Source organism: Pan paniscus, chromosome 2 (assembly GCF_029289425.2).
Source record: "Pan paniscus chromosome 2, NHGRI_mPanPan1-v2.0_pri, whole genome shotgun sequence".
Taxonomy (NCBI): Eukaryota; Metazoa; Chordata; class Mammalia; order Primates; family Hominidae; genus Pan; species Pan paniscus.
The window spans coordinates 181,570,467-181,586,752 of NC_085926.1; the positions used below are offsets into that span (position 1 = coordinate 181,570,467).

General features: G+C 44.3%; 1 protein-coding gene across 8 annotated transcripts in view; it reads left to right on the forward strand.

Moving 5' to 3' along the window:
- Positions 1-1,785: 1,785 nt before the first annotated feature.
- YEATS2 (YEATS domain containing 2) overlaps positions 1,786-16,286 on the forward strand; it is a 112,390-nt gene continuing 97,889 nt past the window's right edge. For 3 of the 8 annotated variants that reach the window (XM_008957369.4, XM_055110734.2, XM_055110735.2), the window contains exon 1: positions 2,105-2,248. The gene's annotated coding sequence lies outside the window, so the exon portion shown is untranslated. Of the gene's footprint in view, positions 2,032-2,104; positions 2,249-16,286 lie in introns of those variants that run through there. The other 5 variants (XM_003832008.5, XM_024928271.4, XM_008957370.4 and 2 more) reach the window with 4 other exon arrangements.

Genomic DNA, 16,286 nt, shown 5'->3' on the forward strand with positions numbered 1-16,286 from the left:
AAGGCCTCTGCTTTAGGAAACCTGCCCCCTGGCACAGTGCCTATTGGTCTGTCCATGGCTCTTAACCATGCTACTTTCTGCACGCCAGGCAGGGAGCAACAAGAGAAGTCTGGAATTCTGACATACCTAAATGTGCAAGCTGCAGCGCTCCAGCAGCACTATTGCAGACTCCTCCCAACGCCATGGCCTGCTCCCAAGCCCTACTGTGTGAGCCTTCTCACAGACTTGGACAGCCTTCCAAGCTACACCAAGGGAAGTCAACTTCTAGCTTTCTTGGCACTTATCTGGGTATTTCTATGCTTTCCACCTCACTGTTAAACCCTAAGAGTAGGGGAACACCAACACACTCATCCTGACCTCTGACCTCACCCCTTCTCCATGAAATTTATGTTTATCTCCCCAGTTCTTATTATCTCTTGAGTCTTAGCTTAAGATTCAACGAAGCCTTTCTTAGTTTTTTTTTTTTTTTTGAGATGGAGTTTCACTTTTGTTGCCCATGCTGGAGTGCAATGGCTCACTGCAACCTCCATCTCCCAAGTTCAAGCGATTCTCCTGCCTCAGCTTCCCAAGTAGTTAGGATTACAGGCATGCCCAACTACGCCTGGCTAATTTTTGTATTTTTAGTGGAGATGGGGTTTCACCATGTTGGCCAGGTTGGTCTTGAACTCCTGACCTCAGGTGATCCGCCCGCCTCAGCCTCCCAAAGTGCTGGGATTACAGGCGTGAGCCACCGTGCCCAGCCAGGAGGATCTCTCGAGCCCGGAAGTGTGAGACTAGCTGTGGTGACAGTGAGACCTGTCTAAAAAAACCAAAATTAGGCTGGGGGTGGTGGTTCACGCCTGTAATCCCAGCACTTTGGGAGGCTGAGGCGGGCGGATCACCTGAGGTCAGGAGTTTGAGAGCAGCCTGGCCAACATGGTGAAACCCTGTCTCTACTAAAAATACAAAAATGAGTCAGGCGTGGTGGTGCGCGCCTTGTAATCCCAGCTACTTGGGAGGCTGAGGCAGGAGAATCGCTTGAACCCGGGAGGCGGAGGCTGCAGTGAGCCAAGATCATGCCACTGCACTCCAGCCTGGCAACAGAGGGAGACTCTGTCTCAAAAAAAAAAAACACAAAAAACAAAACACCATTTACATTTATTATGCGTTGATAAAAACATTAAATACATTAAAAATTTGGTAACATGTATGTAAAGTATAAAAAAAAAAGTGAACTTCCTAAACCCACCACTCAGCTCCAGTAGTAAATCGTTATACAGTGAGAAGGGATTGAAGGGGAACAGAAGATCCCCGAAGACCAGTTGGGAGGCTATTCATAGTCTTGGGCAGAGAGATTACAGGGTCGTGGGTAGGGTGGTAGAGTTACAACGGAAGAGAATGTTGGCCTCAAGAGATATTTAGATGGAAAACTGGACTTGGATTGTCACTAGCTAGTGTGACTGAGATAAGTCTCAAGCCTTCCCTGCCTCAGTTTCTTCATCTGTAAAATGGGCTAGCAATAACTATTGTTATTTTGTATACCCAGCACTTAGCACATGGGTTGGCACAAAGATGGCACACACAAACATCATAGTTACTATTGTGATTAATAGGGAAGCTCATACATGCCGGCAGAATGAATATTCTGTCAAACTTGGGGTTGAAATTCGCCATCTTCTGGGGCAGGAAAGTGATGGACGACTGTGCCTTTGCAAGAATCGACGCCCACACTGCCCAGGAAGTGCCCTCGCGGGCCGGGGTCGCCGCCCGGACCAGCCCCGCCCCGCCCCGCCCCGCCCCGCCCTCATCCCTGGGAGCTCCGCCCCGAGGCCGCGCGCGCCACCGCGCGCGCCCCGACGCGCCCAGCTGCTGACGTGCGGGGCGGAACGGGCCGGGCGGGCTTCGCCGCGCCGTGTGCTTCCGCGGGTTGCGGGGGTCGCTGGGGCCTCGTGGCGGGGCAGCTCCGCGGGACTTCGCCCGCTCTCTCACCTCGCCGTGCTCTCTCGCGGCGGCCGGCGGGGCCTGCGCTGCAGCCGGAGACCCGGAGAAAGGGTGAGTGTTGGCGGGCGCAGGAAGGGACCGGCCGGGAGCGCGCCCCGCTCTCCGGGGCATTGTTTGGGCGGGGGCGGCGCGGGCACGTGCGCGCCCCTCCCCCATCGGCAGGCAGCGCGGCAGCGGGACCCGGTGAGGCCCCGGGGCCGAGGGGAGGGCAGGGAGGATCCCAGGTGCGGGCCGGGGAGCCGCAGAAGCGGGAGCCTGGCATTGGAACGTGAGTTGGGGGCTTCCTCTTCAGCGGGGCGCTGCGCTGAGGGGATACGGGACCCCGAGCCACAGCGGCCGGAGCTTTTAGGATGTTAAGCTCTTGGCCTTGGAGGCAAGATTTGGCCCCAGCACCAGAAAGTCGTGGGTTTACCGAAAGGATCCTGGAATGCCCCTCCAACCTGTCGCCATCCCCACCGGGCCTCCCTGGGATGGAGGGGAGGTGTCAGAGTGGCTTTGGGGGTCCAGGGATGGGGCCGGGGCCAACGCGCCGGAGCTGCGGGCAGTGCGGGGCGGAGTGGAAGCCTCGGAAAGTGAGGACTCCTGCAGGAAAGGCTGGCTTGAAGGGCTGTGGCCAGACTGCAGAAGACAATGAGGTTTTCTCCATCATGAATGTGATTATGTTAAGAAATAGAAACCAGAGGAAGAGAAATGCCATCAGCAATCTTACAGGCCTGACACATCATTTTTTTTAGTTTGATGTTGGCTAGTATTTTCATCTAAGCATTCAGCAGTTACAGAGTTGACCCACGTTTTCCATTCCCTTTTCTCGCTCACATGTAAAAAATGCGGTATAATATTATATAGAATTCAGCAATATCATTTCCCCTTTCTTAATAAGTAGAGGGTATTCAGCGTAGAAAAATTTAAAAATACAAGCAAAGCCAGAGAAAAATGCCCGCAGTTTTACGATCTAGAGATACTACCCTTGGATGTATATTCCTGTTTGTGTATACTCTTTAAAAGATAGGGCAGATGATGCCCTGATAAGGAGTTTAGTTTTTCCCGGGAAGCCTTTGAAGGTTTTGAGAAGGCGAGTAGCATGATCCGACTGCTGTGTAGAGGAAGAGGGCTGGGGAGGAACCTACGAGGTCAGTTACTGTGCTCTTTGCAGTAGCTTGGACTAGGCCCGTGGCAGGGAGATGGGGAAGTATAAACAGATTTTTAAATGTTTTAAGGTAGAATGAACAAGACTTGGATTGGTGAGGGAATGGTGGGAATCTTTGCTTTTTTGATTTTTGTTTTGAGCAACTGAGTAGGTGGTGGTGCTGTTTACTGAGATGAAGAATGGAAGAGAGAAATTTGAGGTGGGAAAAACGAATTCTATTTTAGATGTATTAAATTTTAGATGCATGTTAGTTATGAAGTCGGTGTGTTGAGGCAGTTGGATGTAGAGGGCTGGAACTCAAGGAGGAGAGAGGCTAGAGCTAGAGATAAAAATCTGGGAGTGGCTGGGCGCGGTGCTCACACCTGAAATCCCAGCACTTTGGGAGACCGAGGCGAGTCGCTTGAGCCCAGATATTCTAGACCAGCCTTGGCTACAAGGCAGGAAGGACCCCGTCTCTTAAAAAAAAAAAAAAAATTGGGAGTGATCTGTACGTAGATGATATTCAAAGGTATGGTGCTGTGTGAGATCACTGAGGGGAAAGAGTGTAGAGAAGTGAAAAGGGCTCAGACACTCAAATACCTCTAGGTCTGGTAGAGGAAGAAGGTTGAGGAAAGGACGCAGGAAACAGCAAGTGAGGTAGGAGAAAAAGCTCCTACCAAAATGGCATGTATCATGGCAGCCAAAAGAGGTGTTTCTGGAAGATGTTGAATTGGTCCTTTTATCAGGGCTTCTGAGATGTTCATTAAGATTGTCAATTGGATTTAGCAACACGGTGGTTATTGGTTTTGGTCATTGGTCTTACTGTCCGTAGTTCTGGAAGTGGGAGGTGGGAACCAGATTAGAATAGTTTAATGGGATGTGAGGAAATGAAACTAATGAGTGCAAATTAGAAAAAAAGTGCCCCATTTCCATCTGCCCCAAAACTAAACTTAATCGATGAAAAATGGTGTCTTGTGTTTTTTCATTTATTGATTACTAGTATGTTTGAACATTTTTTTCCCATTTATTGGCTGTTTGTGAATTTCTTTTCCTGTTCTCTGTCATCTTTTGTTATTTCCTAATTGATTGTCAAAAGTTCTTTAGATATTAAAAATAGGTAGCTTGACATACAGCATGCAGAGTTCTCCCCACATGTTTCTCAGTTTCAAATGCTTCATGTTCATTCAGCGGATGCATGATAGTTTACTGTGGGTTTTTTAAATTATAAAATCCATAGGAAGAGGAGAATTAACATTTAGATTGTAGATCTCTGAGTGTAGCCCACATACGATGTACATTACCCTGTATTTTCTTAGGATAGATTCTCAGAAATAGTTGGTCCTGTCCTCTTCTCATCAACTACGGATTTTTATTTGAATGTTCATTGCCACGTTCTTGGATTGTTCCCTATCTCCCTGCCTTTGGTCCTGCTCTGCTTTCAGTCTGTTTTCTGTCGTGATACCCAGTAGATGGTGGGAGTTGATGCAGTTTTCTCACAGAAAGCAAGACTTGTGAAGCAGATTTTTTCTTTTTCTTTTCTTTTTTTTTTTTTTTTTTGAGACAGAGTCACAGTCTGTTGCCCAGGCCTGTAATCCCAGCTACTCGGGAGGCTGAGGCAGGGGAATTGCTTGAACCCGGGAGGTGGAGGTTGCAGTGAGCGGAGATCGCGCCACTGCACTCCAGCCTGGGCGACAGAGGGAGACTTCGTCTCAAAAAAAAAAAAAAAAAAAAAAGGGCAGATACAAAAAGCCACGTGCTGTATGATTCTATTTATACGAAATGTCCAGAAACAGGCAAGTTTATCCACACAAAAAGTAGTTGCCAGGGGGATGAAGGGAGAGGAGAATTGAGAGTGACAATTAAGAGGTAAGTGGTTGCTTTTTGGAGTGATGAAAACATTATGGAATTAGATAGTGGTGATTGTTGTGCAGCTTTGTGAATATACTGAAATCCACTGAATTGCACTCTTTTAACTGGTGTGTGTATATATATACGTGTGTGTGTGTATATATATATATATATAAATTTTTTTTTTTTTTTTTTTTTTTTGAGAAGGAGTCTCGCTCTGTCGCCCAGGCTGGAGTGCAGTGGCGCGATCTCAGCTCTCTGCAAGCTCTGCCTCCCGGGTTCACGCCTTTTCCTGCCTCGGCCTCCTGGGTAGCTGGGACTACAGGCACCCACCACCACGCCTGGCTAATTTTTTTTGTTTTGTATTTTTATTAGAGACGGGGTTTCACCATGTTAGCCAGGATGATCTCGATCTCCTGACGTCGTGATCTGCCTGCCTTGGCCTCCCAGTGCTGGGATTACAGGCTTGAGCCACCGCGCCCGGCCGGTCAATATATATATTTTTTGAGACAGGGTCTGTCTCTGTCGCCCAGGCTGGAGTGCGGTGATGCAGCCGTAGGTCATTGCAGCCTTGAACTCCTGGGCTCAAGCGAGCCTCCCACCTCAGCCTACCAAGTAGCTGGGACTGCAGGTACACACCACCATGCCCAGCTAATTTTTTTCTTTTTCTTTTTCAGTAGAGACAAGGTCTCCCTATGTTGTCCAGGCCAATCTTAAACTCCTGGGTTCAAGCAATCTTCCTGCTTTGGCCTCCCAAAGTGCTGAGATTACAGGCACATGAGCCACCGTGCCTGGCCTAAAACAGTACCTTTTAAGTTAAGTGAATTATATTTCAATTAAAAAAGTATATCCACACTCTCAAATAAATTAAAACTTAAAAACAAAATACATAACAATCGCCAGTAGAAGCACTGCAGGTAAAGTTCAAGCCCCTCCCCACTGCATTCTCCTCACCCTCAGCTTTCATTACAACCACTTGACAGGTTCCCCCACAGCTCACTCCTCAGACAAGCAGGATAAACAGCCCTTGCCTAGAACTAGTTCTACCTCTCCATGTCTGCAGTCATCAAAGTTCACATGCCTGAACATCTCACAGTTACTTTCCAATGGGCTCATATTTCACCTCTACCTTCTCCGCTTACCGAAATGCTCTTCATCCTTCAAGAATCAAATACCGACTCATCCATGAAGTGAACTCCAGCCTTCGAAAGCTTTTTTTCCCCCTAACTACTACAGAACAGATGATATGGAAACAATCTGCATCAGGCCAGCCGCGGTGGCTCATACCTGTAGTCCCAGCACTTTGGGAGGCCAAGGCGGGTGGATCATTTGAGGTCAAGCATTCGAGACCAGCCTGGCCAACATGGAGAAACCCCGTCTCTACTAAAAATACAAAAATGAGCCGGGTGTGGTGGTGCGTGCCTGTAACTCCAGCTACTTGGGAGGCTGAGGCTGGAGAATCACTTGAACACGGGAGGCAGAGGTTGCAGTGAGCCAAGTTCGTGCCATTGCACTCCAGCCTGGGCGACATAGTGAGACACTGTCTCAAAAAATTAAAAAAATTACCTTAAAAATCTCAAACCCCTTAAACATCCCACATGCCTCATTCTTCCAGAAAAAGTAAGTTGAACCGGTGGGGTAAAGGAATGGTAAAAGTGGCCGGTCGCTGTGGCTCACGCCTATAATCTCAGCACTTTGGGAGGCTGAGGCGGGTGGATCACCTGAGGTCAGGAGTTCGAGACCAGACTGACCAATATGGTGAAACCCCGTCTCTACTAAAAATACAAAAAAATTAGTCAGACGTGGTGGCGTGCGCCTGTAGTCCCAGCTACTCGGAAGCTGAGACAGGAGAATTTCTTGAACCCGGGAGGCGGAGGTTGCAGTGAGCCAAGATTGCGCCACTGCACTCCATCCTGGGTGACAGCAAGACTCTCTCTCTCAAAAAAAAAAAAAAAGGGGGGGGAATGGTAAAAGTTACCTAAAGTCAGCTCTCCAGGTGCATTAATGGAGCGAAGCAGTGGCATGGATAATTTAGAGGAGCCGTTTTATCCTACAGTCTTCTGTGTGCTAGTTTGCAAGGTTGTAGACAGCGTACTGGCCAGAATGGATTCTGGGGGCTGACCATATTAGCAAATTGTGTAGTCTTAAAGCCGTTTTATTTATACGAGAGTTGGTGTTTTTGACCTGGAAATATATAAGACTGAAATAATGAGACAGTGTTTTTGAGCTCAGCTGTCTTTTGCTCAGCTCTTTACATGTTATTAGAAATGTCCCACATCACGTCAGTCCTAATGACCAGATCTCTCAGCTTCTCGCCATTCAGGTCTAGTATAAAATTTTGATTATTTTTACTTTAAAGACCTGTTTTTGTTTTGGATGCCAGATGAGTTAAAGAAAAAGTGATACGTTAGCCAGCAAATGGGAACATATTCAAAAGGTTTTGTGTGTCAGACCTGACTTAGAATAATTAGGATAGCATTTTTTTTGTCGGTACTAACTCTGGTGAAAATCATAACAGAATCTTCTGTCTCCTAGAGTTCCCTTGGTCTGAGTCTGTCCTTTAATAGAGGTTGGTGCAAAAGTAGTTGTGGTTTTTACTTTTGCACTAACCTAATAGATAACTTCTCGTTCCTTCTGTTACAAAATGAGCATAATTTTGGAAAGACGATCAGGTGTATTTTATTTTTTCAGTTCTTTGTATCAAAGGGAGGTGACAGTGTTATGAATAATGTTTAAATAGGTGGAGAAATTTTAATTGACATTGAAATATAGATTTTGATTTTTTTGGTAGGGCTTCTGCATGCCTAATGATTTTCTCAGTATAATATTAAAATGGATATATATCCTTAGAGTGTACATTGAACAGTCTTTGGGAAGAGTGGATGGTGTTGGGGTGAAGCTGCTGCCATATTTAGTTTTCAAAATAGAATTCAGGAAATGGATCATATGTATTTGGATTCCTGAAAGTCAGTTTCATTAAAATGTTCCTAAAGGGGCCAGGCGTAGTGGCTCACGCTTGTAATCCCAGCACTTTGGGAGGCTGAGGCAGGCGGATCACCTGAGGTCAGGAGTTCAAGACCAGCCTGGCCAACATGGCAAAACCCTCTCTCTACTAAAAAAATAAAATAAAATAAAATAAAAAATAGCCAGATGTGGTGGTGGGTGCCTGCAGTCCCAGCTACTTAGGAGGCTGAGGCAGGAGAATCACTCCAACCTGGGAGGCTTGGGCAACAGAGTGAGACTCCATCTCAAAAAAAAAAAAAAGCTTCCTAAAGCTTCAACAGTAGACTTGTGTAGTACAAATCCCCTTCATTCTAGATCTCCCCACTTTGGTTTTAGGATTTAGCCTTTGTTCGTTCTGCTTGTTTCTTTTTCTGTTGCTGGCAATAAAACTTTCCAGTTATGATGCATTATGCTTTTAATACCCTGCTGGATTGGATTTGTATGTGTATTTGCAGTGAAAGCTTGTTTGCCATTTTCCTCTGATGGTGACTTTTGACCACATTTCCGTAGGTTTGGACATACTGTGTTCTCATTGTTGTTAGTTTTTAAATAGTCTGTTACTTTAGTTTTAATTTCTTCTTTGAGTCATGAGTTATTAGAAGAGTGTCTTATTTTCCATATCATGGTGAGCTAATATTAATTTTTATTAAGATCAGAATGTGGCTGTAATATTTCTACATTTTGCAGTAATTGAGACTTTCTTCATATCTTATTGTATGATTTACATTTTATGAACTTTTTTTTTTGAGACAGAGTCTCACTCTGTTGCCTAGGCTGGAGTGCAGTGGCGTGATTTCGGCTCACTGCAACCTCCACTTCCTGGGTTCAGCAGTTCTCCTGCCTCAGCCTCCCAAGTAGCTGGGATTACAGGTATCCACAACTATGCCCAGCTAATTTTTGTATTTTTAGTAGAGACGGGGTTTTACCACATTGGCCAGGCTAGTTTCAAACTCCTGTCCTCAAGTGATCCACCCACCTTGGACTCCCAAAATGCTGGGATTACAGGCATGAGCCACTGCGTCCGACCTTAATGAACTTTTATAGATATTTTTAAAAGATTTTTTTCTGTTGGGTTCAGAGTTGTGTGTATTTGTTAAATCTGGCTTGTTAATTACCAGATATATATCTATATCATCTTTTTTGTTTGTTGTGTTTGTTTTGTTTGAGACGGGGTCTGGCTCTGTCACCCAGGCTGTAGGTGCAACGGCGCGATCTCAGCTTAACTGCAGGCTCCATCTCCTGGGCTCAAGCAATCCTCCTACCTCAGCTGCCCAAGTAGCTGGGAGTACAGGTGCTCGCCACTACTCCTAACTAATTTTTGTATTGTTTGTAGAGACAGGGTTTCACTGTGTTGCCCAGGCTGGTCTTGAACTCCTGAGCTCAAGCGAGTCACCTGCCTCAACTTCCCAAACTGCTGGGATTACAAGCGTGAGCCACCACGCCCGGCCTATCATCTGTATTTTTATAAATTGTCTTAATCTTTTAAATTTTATATAGAGATGTGTGATTTCTTAAACTTTCCTTTTTCTGTTTGTGTGTATGTATTTTGATACTATATTGTTGGATGTATAGTTTAAGATGTATTTTTGTGATTGTGCCTTTAATAACATCATCTTTATCATATTATTTTTTTTGCCTTGAATTCTGTTATTAATATTGCCTTGCTTACTGTCTTTTTGTTTGCATGTGTCTGTGTATAATAACTTTGTACATTCTTTTAAACATTTAGCTAAAGAGCCTTTAAAGATGTAGCAATATCAACAAATAGATTAATGATGAAAACTAATGTAAGGTAGTAGTTATGTTCCCTGTGGTCATTTATATTTTGGCAGATATTTTAGTTAATCCTTCATTTATGGCTGGGCGCAGTGGCTCACGCCTGTAATCTCAGCACTTTGGGAGGCCGGGGCAGGCAGATCACGAGTTGAGGAGATCGAGACCATCCTGGCTAACATGGTGGAACTCCATCTTTACTAAAAATACAAAAAAATTAGCCGGGCATGGTGGCGGGCGCCTGTAGTCCCAGCTACTTGGGAGGCTGAGGCAGGAGAATGGCCTGACCCGGGAGGCGGAGCTTGTAGTGAGCCAAGATCGCACCACTGCACTCCATCCTGGGTGACAGAGCAAGACTGTTTCAAAAAAAAAAAAAAAAAAATCCTTCATTTATTTTTCCAGATAGTAATATTGAGCACTTCCAGGAACTTTGGAGGGAGAAGGTAGGGAGAGCTGTGTTGGATGGGGCACGGTCAAGGAAGGCCCCTGATAAGGGGGAGATTTCAGCTGGAATCTGATTAAGCTAACCTAAGAAAAGAGCATTCCAGGTAGAAGGAACCATGATTCCAAAAGCTCAAAGGAAAATTGGGAGTATATTTGAGGGATAGAAAACCAACCTGTCTGGATCTTAAAGATTAAGGATGGAGAGGGAGACAGGGTGCAGTTCACATCTCTTAGGTCATGTTAAGGAATGGAAATTTGTTCTAAATGTTATGAAAAGCTATTTGAAGGATTCAAGCAGGGGATGACATGATCAGAAAAATATTCTTATTGTCCTTTTCTAAAGTGAGGTATAGTTTACAGACAGTGAAATACAGATTTTGCGTGTACAGTTGGGTGTTTTTGCAATTGGATATACATACCCATCTAACCTACGCTCTTATTAAGATTAGTGGAGCACTGTGGGAGGCCAAGACGGGCAGATCACCTGAGATTGGGAGTTCGAGACCAGCATGACCAACATGGAGAAACCCCGTCTCTACTAAAAATACAAAATTAGCCCGGCGCGGTGGCGCATACTTGTAATCCCAGCTACCCAGGAGGCTGAGGCAGGAGAATCACTTGAACCCGGGAGGCGGAGGTTGCCGCGAGCTGAGATTGTGCCATTGCACTCCAGCCTGGACAACAAGAGCGAAACTCTGTCTCAAAAAAAAAAAAGTTAGGTGGAGCATTGGTAATCCAAAAATCTGAATCTTAAACGCTCCAAAATCTGAAACTTCTTAAGCACTAACATGATGCCACAGTGGAAAATTTCACACCTGACCTTGTGACTGGTCAGTTAAAACATAGTCAAAACTTTGTGTTATGTTTTGAATTATTTAAAATGTTGTATAAAATTACCTTCAGGCTCTGTGTGTAAGATATTTATGAAGCGTAAATGAATTTCATGTTTAGATTTGGGTTCCTTCCCAAAGATATCTTACTATGTATATGCAAATATTCCAAAATCCAAAACAGTATGAAATCTGAACCAGTTCTGGTCCCAGGCATCTTGGGTAAGGAATACTCAACCTGAATAAAATATTTCTAAGAAAAAGCCTTCATTCCTCTTCCCAGTCAGTCCCTAACACCAGCACCTCCAACTATGATTCTCATTTCTTTCACTATAGATTAATTTGTCTCTTCTAGAACTTAAGTGGGATAATTTAGCTTGTACTCTTGTGTTTGCCTTCTTTGGCTTGCCATAATGATTTTGAGGTTCATTTCTGTTGTTGCCTGCATCAAGAGTTCATTGAGTATACCACGATTTGTTCGTCCATTCTTCTGGTTTGGACTTTTGAGACATTTTTGAAATATCATTGGCTAATGGAAAATGGATTGTAGAGTCTTATTCAGATATTTAATAAAGGAACACTGGTTGTCTTGTTTACAAAAGAGAATATATTTTCTTTTAAGACTGTAGAAAGGACAGGGCCGGGAACTATAAAATCATTATCAGCATCTTAGGAATGCCTGTCTGTATGGAAGCAGATAGAAAATGATTGTACTATTCCCCTTCCCCACCTATTTTTTTTTTTTTTTTTTTTTGAGACAAAGTCTCACTCTGTCACCCAGGCTGGAGTGCAGTGGCGCAATCTCGGATCACTGCACCCTCTGCCTCCCGGGTTCAAGCAATTCTCCTGCCCTGAGTAGCTGGGATTACAGCGCATGCCACCATGCCCAGCTAATTTTTTGTATTTTTGGTAGAGACGGGGTTTTACTGTGTTGATCAGGCCGGTCTCGAACTCCTGACCTCGCGATCCACCCGCCTCGGCCTCCCAAAGTGCTCAGATTATAGGCGTGAGCAGCCAGCATGCCCGGCGTTCCCCTCCCCAACTTTAAACCAGATGGGAAGTCTTGAGTGAGAGCCCCAAGTTCAGTGGTTCTGATATTCAAATGATGTGAGGCGCATAGAATTATTGAGATGATACCTCATATGATATATGGCAAATCTTTCAAGTGTCTAATTTATCAGATTTTACTCCTTTCTCCTCAAGAATTGGCCACTTTTTTTTTTTTTTTTTTTTTTTGATACGGAGTCTTGCTCTGTCACCAGGCTGGAGTGCAGTGGCACGATCTCGGCTCACTGCAACCTCTGCCTCCTGGGTTCAAGAAGTTCTCCTGACTCAGCCTCCCGAGCAGCTGGGACTACAGGCACTCGCCACCACATCCAGCTAATTTTTGTATTTTTAGTAGAGATGGGGTTTCACCATGTTGTTGGCCACATCTTATATGACGTGTTTGCAAAACACAATGGTAGAGTTCTAGGACTGGCTTCTGGGGTTCTACATCTTCCCTGACTCGAGAGCTAAGACCTCGAATTTCCCGTGACTGTGCATTACATCATCTTTATGGTTTTTATTATACAATTTTCTTTTCAAAATTATTTTTCTCTTGGGTTTTATTTTAAAGTATAAAACATTAAATGTTTTGTTTGGGGCCAGGGGTGGTGGCTTACAAATCTCAGCACTTTGGAAGGCCAAGGCCAGAGGATCTCTTGAGGCCAGGAGTTCAAGACCACTCTGGGCAACATAGTGAGACCCCCGTCTCTTCAAAAAATAAAAAGATTAGCAGGTATGGGCACACACCTGTAGTCCCAGCTACTCGGGAGGCTGAGGCAGGAGGATCACTTGAGCCCAGGATTCCAAGGTTGCAGTGAGCTATGCTTGTGCCACTGTACTCCAGTCTGGATGGCAGAGTAAGACTCTGTCTCTAAAAAAATTTTTTTTGGCCAGGCGCGGTGGCTCACACTTGTAATCCCAGCACTTTGGGAGGCCAAGGTGGGCGGATCACAAGGTCAGAGATTCGAGACCAGCCTGGCCAACATAGTGAAATCCCGTCTCTTCTAAAAATAAAAAAATGAGCTGAGAGTGGTGGCACACACCAGTAATCCCAGCTACTCAGACAGTTGAGGCAGGAGAATAGCTTGAACCCAGGAGGCAGAGGTTGCAGTGAGCCAAGATCGTGCCATTGCAGTCCAGCCTGGGCGACAAAAGTGAGACTCTGTCTCAAAAAAAAAAAAGTTTGATTTTCTTTTTGGTTTCTAACCTTTGTCAAAAACTCAGACTTGGTTATGTTATTTGAATGGATATGGTATGTTTTAATTGATGGCATTTACTTCTATAAAGCTTTGTTTTCTTGTGTTACTTATGGAAAAAATCATTTATTTTCTATATTTAAATTGAAAGCATTTACTCTTTTTTTGAGATAAAGTTTCTGTCACCCAGGCTGGTGTGCAGTGGCGTGATCTCGGCTCACTGCAACCTCTGCCTCCTCACAGGTTCAGGAGATTCTCGTGCCTCAGCCTCCCGAGTAGCTGGGACTATAGGCATGCACTACCATGGCCGGCTAATTTTTGTGTTTTTAGTAGAGATGGGGTTTCACCATGTTGGCCAGGTGGGTTTCAAGCTCCTAACCTCAAGTGATCCACCTGCCTTGGCCTCCCAAAGTGCTGAGATTACAGGCCTGAGCCTCTGCATCTTGCCCACATTTACTTTTTATAATGAGGCTGTTTTAATGAGATAATTTTTTTTTTTTTTTTTTTGAGACAGAGTCTTGCTCTGTCGCCCAGGCTGGAGTGCAGTGGCGTGATCTCGGCTCACTGCAAGCTCCACCTTCCGGGTTCATACCATTCTCCTGCCTTAGCCTCCGGAGTAGCTAGGACTACAGGTGCCCGCCACCACGCCCGGCTAATTTTTTGTATTTTTTTTAGTAGAGACGGGGTTTCCCCATGTTAGCCAGGATGGTCTTCATCTCCTGACCTTGTGATCCGCCCACCTCGGCCTCCCAAAGTGCTGGGATTACAGGCGTGAGCCACCACGCCCGGCCCGAGATAAAAAGTTTAAATTGGAGAAATGGATGACAGTAGTCTTATTTTAGTTGCAGCATTACATTTATTTCCGTATTCAGTTTTTGTCTCAGAGTATAGAGAAAATTCTTTCTCACAGTCAAATTGTATATGGTAACAGATTTTTTTCCTAACAGTTCCTAGTACCATCTCAGTATTTTCAATTTCAACTGATTCAGAAGCTATAGAGGATTAGCTGGACATTTTGTTTCAAAGTTGAATTGACCATATCTAACAACTGCTCATGTTTCCTTTTCATAAAATCTACAAGTCAGACAAGAAGAGTCCAGAAGGTAATATTATCATTGGTCATTTGTTACACATTCTGTTCACTTATTTATTATATCATCATGAGAGCATGCCTCAGCAGATGTGCCTAGTCTTAGCTAGCTAGCAGTTACTTGCATGTGACATGTGCACATTACACATTATTATTCTTGTGAGACAGAAGCAGACCTGGATTATTTTTAAATGCCCAGTATAGAGCTTAATCCTCTTAAATGTGTTTATAAGAAGCTCAAATATATGCCCACATGCAACAAGAAAAGCTTTATTCTAAAGGCTGTGTAAAAAATGAATTATCTTGGCAGCACAAATGAACTCATTGTTGGTTTCTTCCTTTCTGCCCACCCCCTCCCCAAATTCCTCTCTTTTCTCTTCCTAGTCTTCCAGTTTTACACCAAAAGTCAAAGAGAGGGTTTTTTTTTTAAGTCCCTTAAGTGAGGATAAAATAAAAATAACTTTTCTTCAAGGATCCCCAGCCATTTTAGTGGGAGCCACCGTTATTCTTGAGATTACTTGGGAGGTAGGATAAGAATATACAGATTATGAAGTCTGTAGAATGGATAAGTGAGGATGATGCTGGAGGGGGACTCATCTTTGTAGATAATCTCCTATGACTCTTGGCAAACTGTGGAAGACAGGTGCCTGATGAGGAAGTAGTATGGTACAAGGACAAGTTTAGGTATCTGCTGGGCTATATCCACCTCTGATTCTAGGTTTATGTATAATTAGGTGTTTTTAGATTCCTATCTGCATTAAGGAAGAATAAATTAAGTTTATTTTTTTTAAGGTTGTCTTTTTTATGTAACAGCCCAAGATTTTCTGAGGCTGTCTAAAATTAATTGCAGACCAAATGGAGAAGGCTGAAGAAACAAGACCTTACTTTTACTTTTTAAAAGCTTTAAACAGCCGGGTGCAGTGGCTCATGCCTGTAATCCCAGCACTTTGGGAGGCCAAGGTGGGCGGATCACGAGGTCAGGAGATTGAGACCATCCTGGCTAACACGGTAAAACCCCGTCTCCACAAAAATACAAAAAAAAAAATCAGCCGGTCGTGGTGGAGGGTACCTGTAGTCCCAGCTACTCGGGAGGCTGAGGCAGGAGAATGGCGTGAACCCAGGAGGTGGAGCTTGTAGTGAGCTGAGATCGCGCCACTGCACTCCAGCCTGGGAGACAGCGAGACTCTGTCTCAAAAAAAAAAAAAAAGCTTTAAACATAAAACATAATAGTTGGGTTCTGGGCCTGTCCAAAAATAGTCATTTATATTCTGAATTGTAGCAGGTAACGGATGAATATGAACAAACATTAAATGGCTTGATTCATGATGTTTATAAATTCTGGGGGTTTTAGAATATTTTTAAGATTAGTGATATAACAGCAGATAACAGCTATAGGAAAAGTGTTCTCTCAGATGTGGGACTTCCATATGTAACATTACATAATGAGCCACTCTCCTAGCTGAGTCAAGTGAGTCTGTTTCTGAGATGGGTGAAAGAACTGGACTAAGAGCTGAGGGACTTTTAAATAGTGTGGTTTTTTTTTTCTTTGTTTTTTGAGATGGAGTCTTGCTTTGTCACCCAGGCTGGAGTGCAATGGCATGATCTCGGCTCACTGCAGCCTCCACTTCCCGGGTTCAAGCGATTCTCCTGCCTCATCCTCCTGAGTAGCTGGGATTACAGGCTCACGTGACCACGTCTGGCTAATTTTTGTATTTTTAGTAGAGATGGATTTTCACCATGTTGGCTAGGCTGGTCTCAAACTCCTGACCTCATGATCCGCCTTCCTTGCCCTCCCAAAGTGCTGGGATTACAGGCATGAGCCACTGCACCCGGCCTAAATTGTTATTTTTGTTTTAACTTTGAGTGAATACAAAATGAGTATTTTTAGTTAGCATTTTATGTTATGTTATTTTATTTTATTTTATTTTATTTTTTGAGACAGAGTCTCA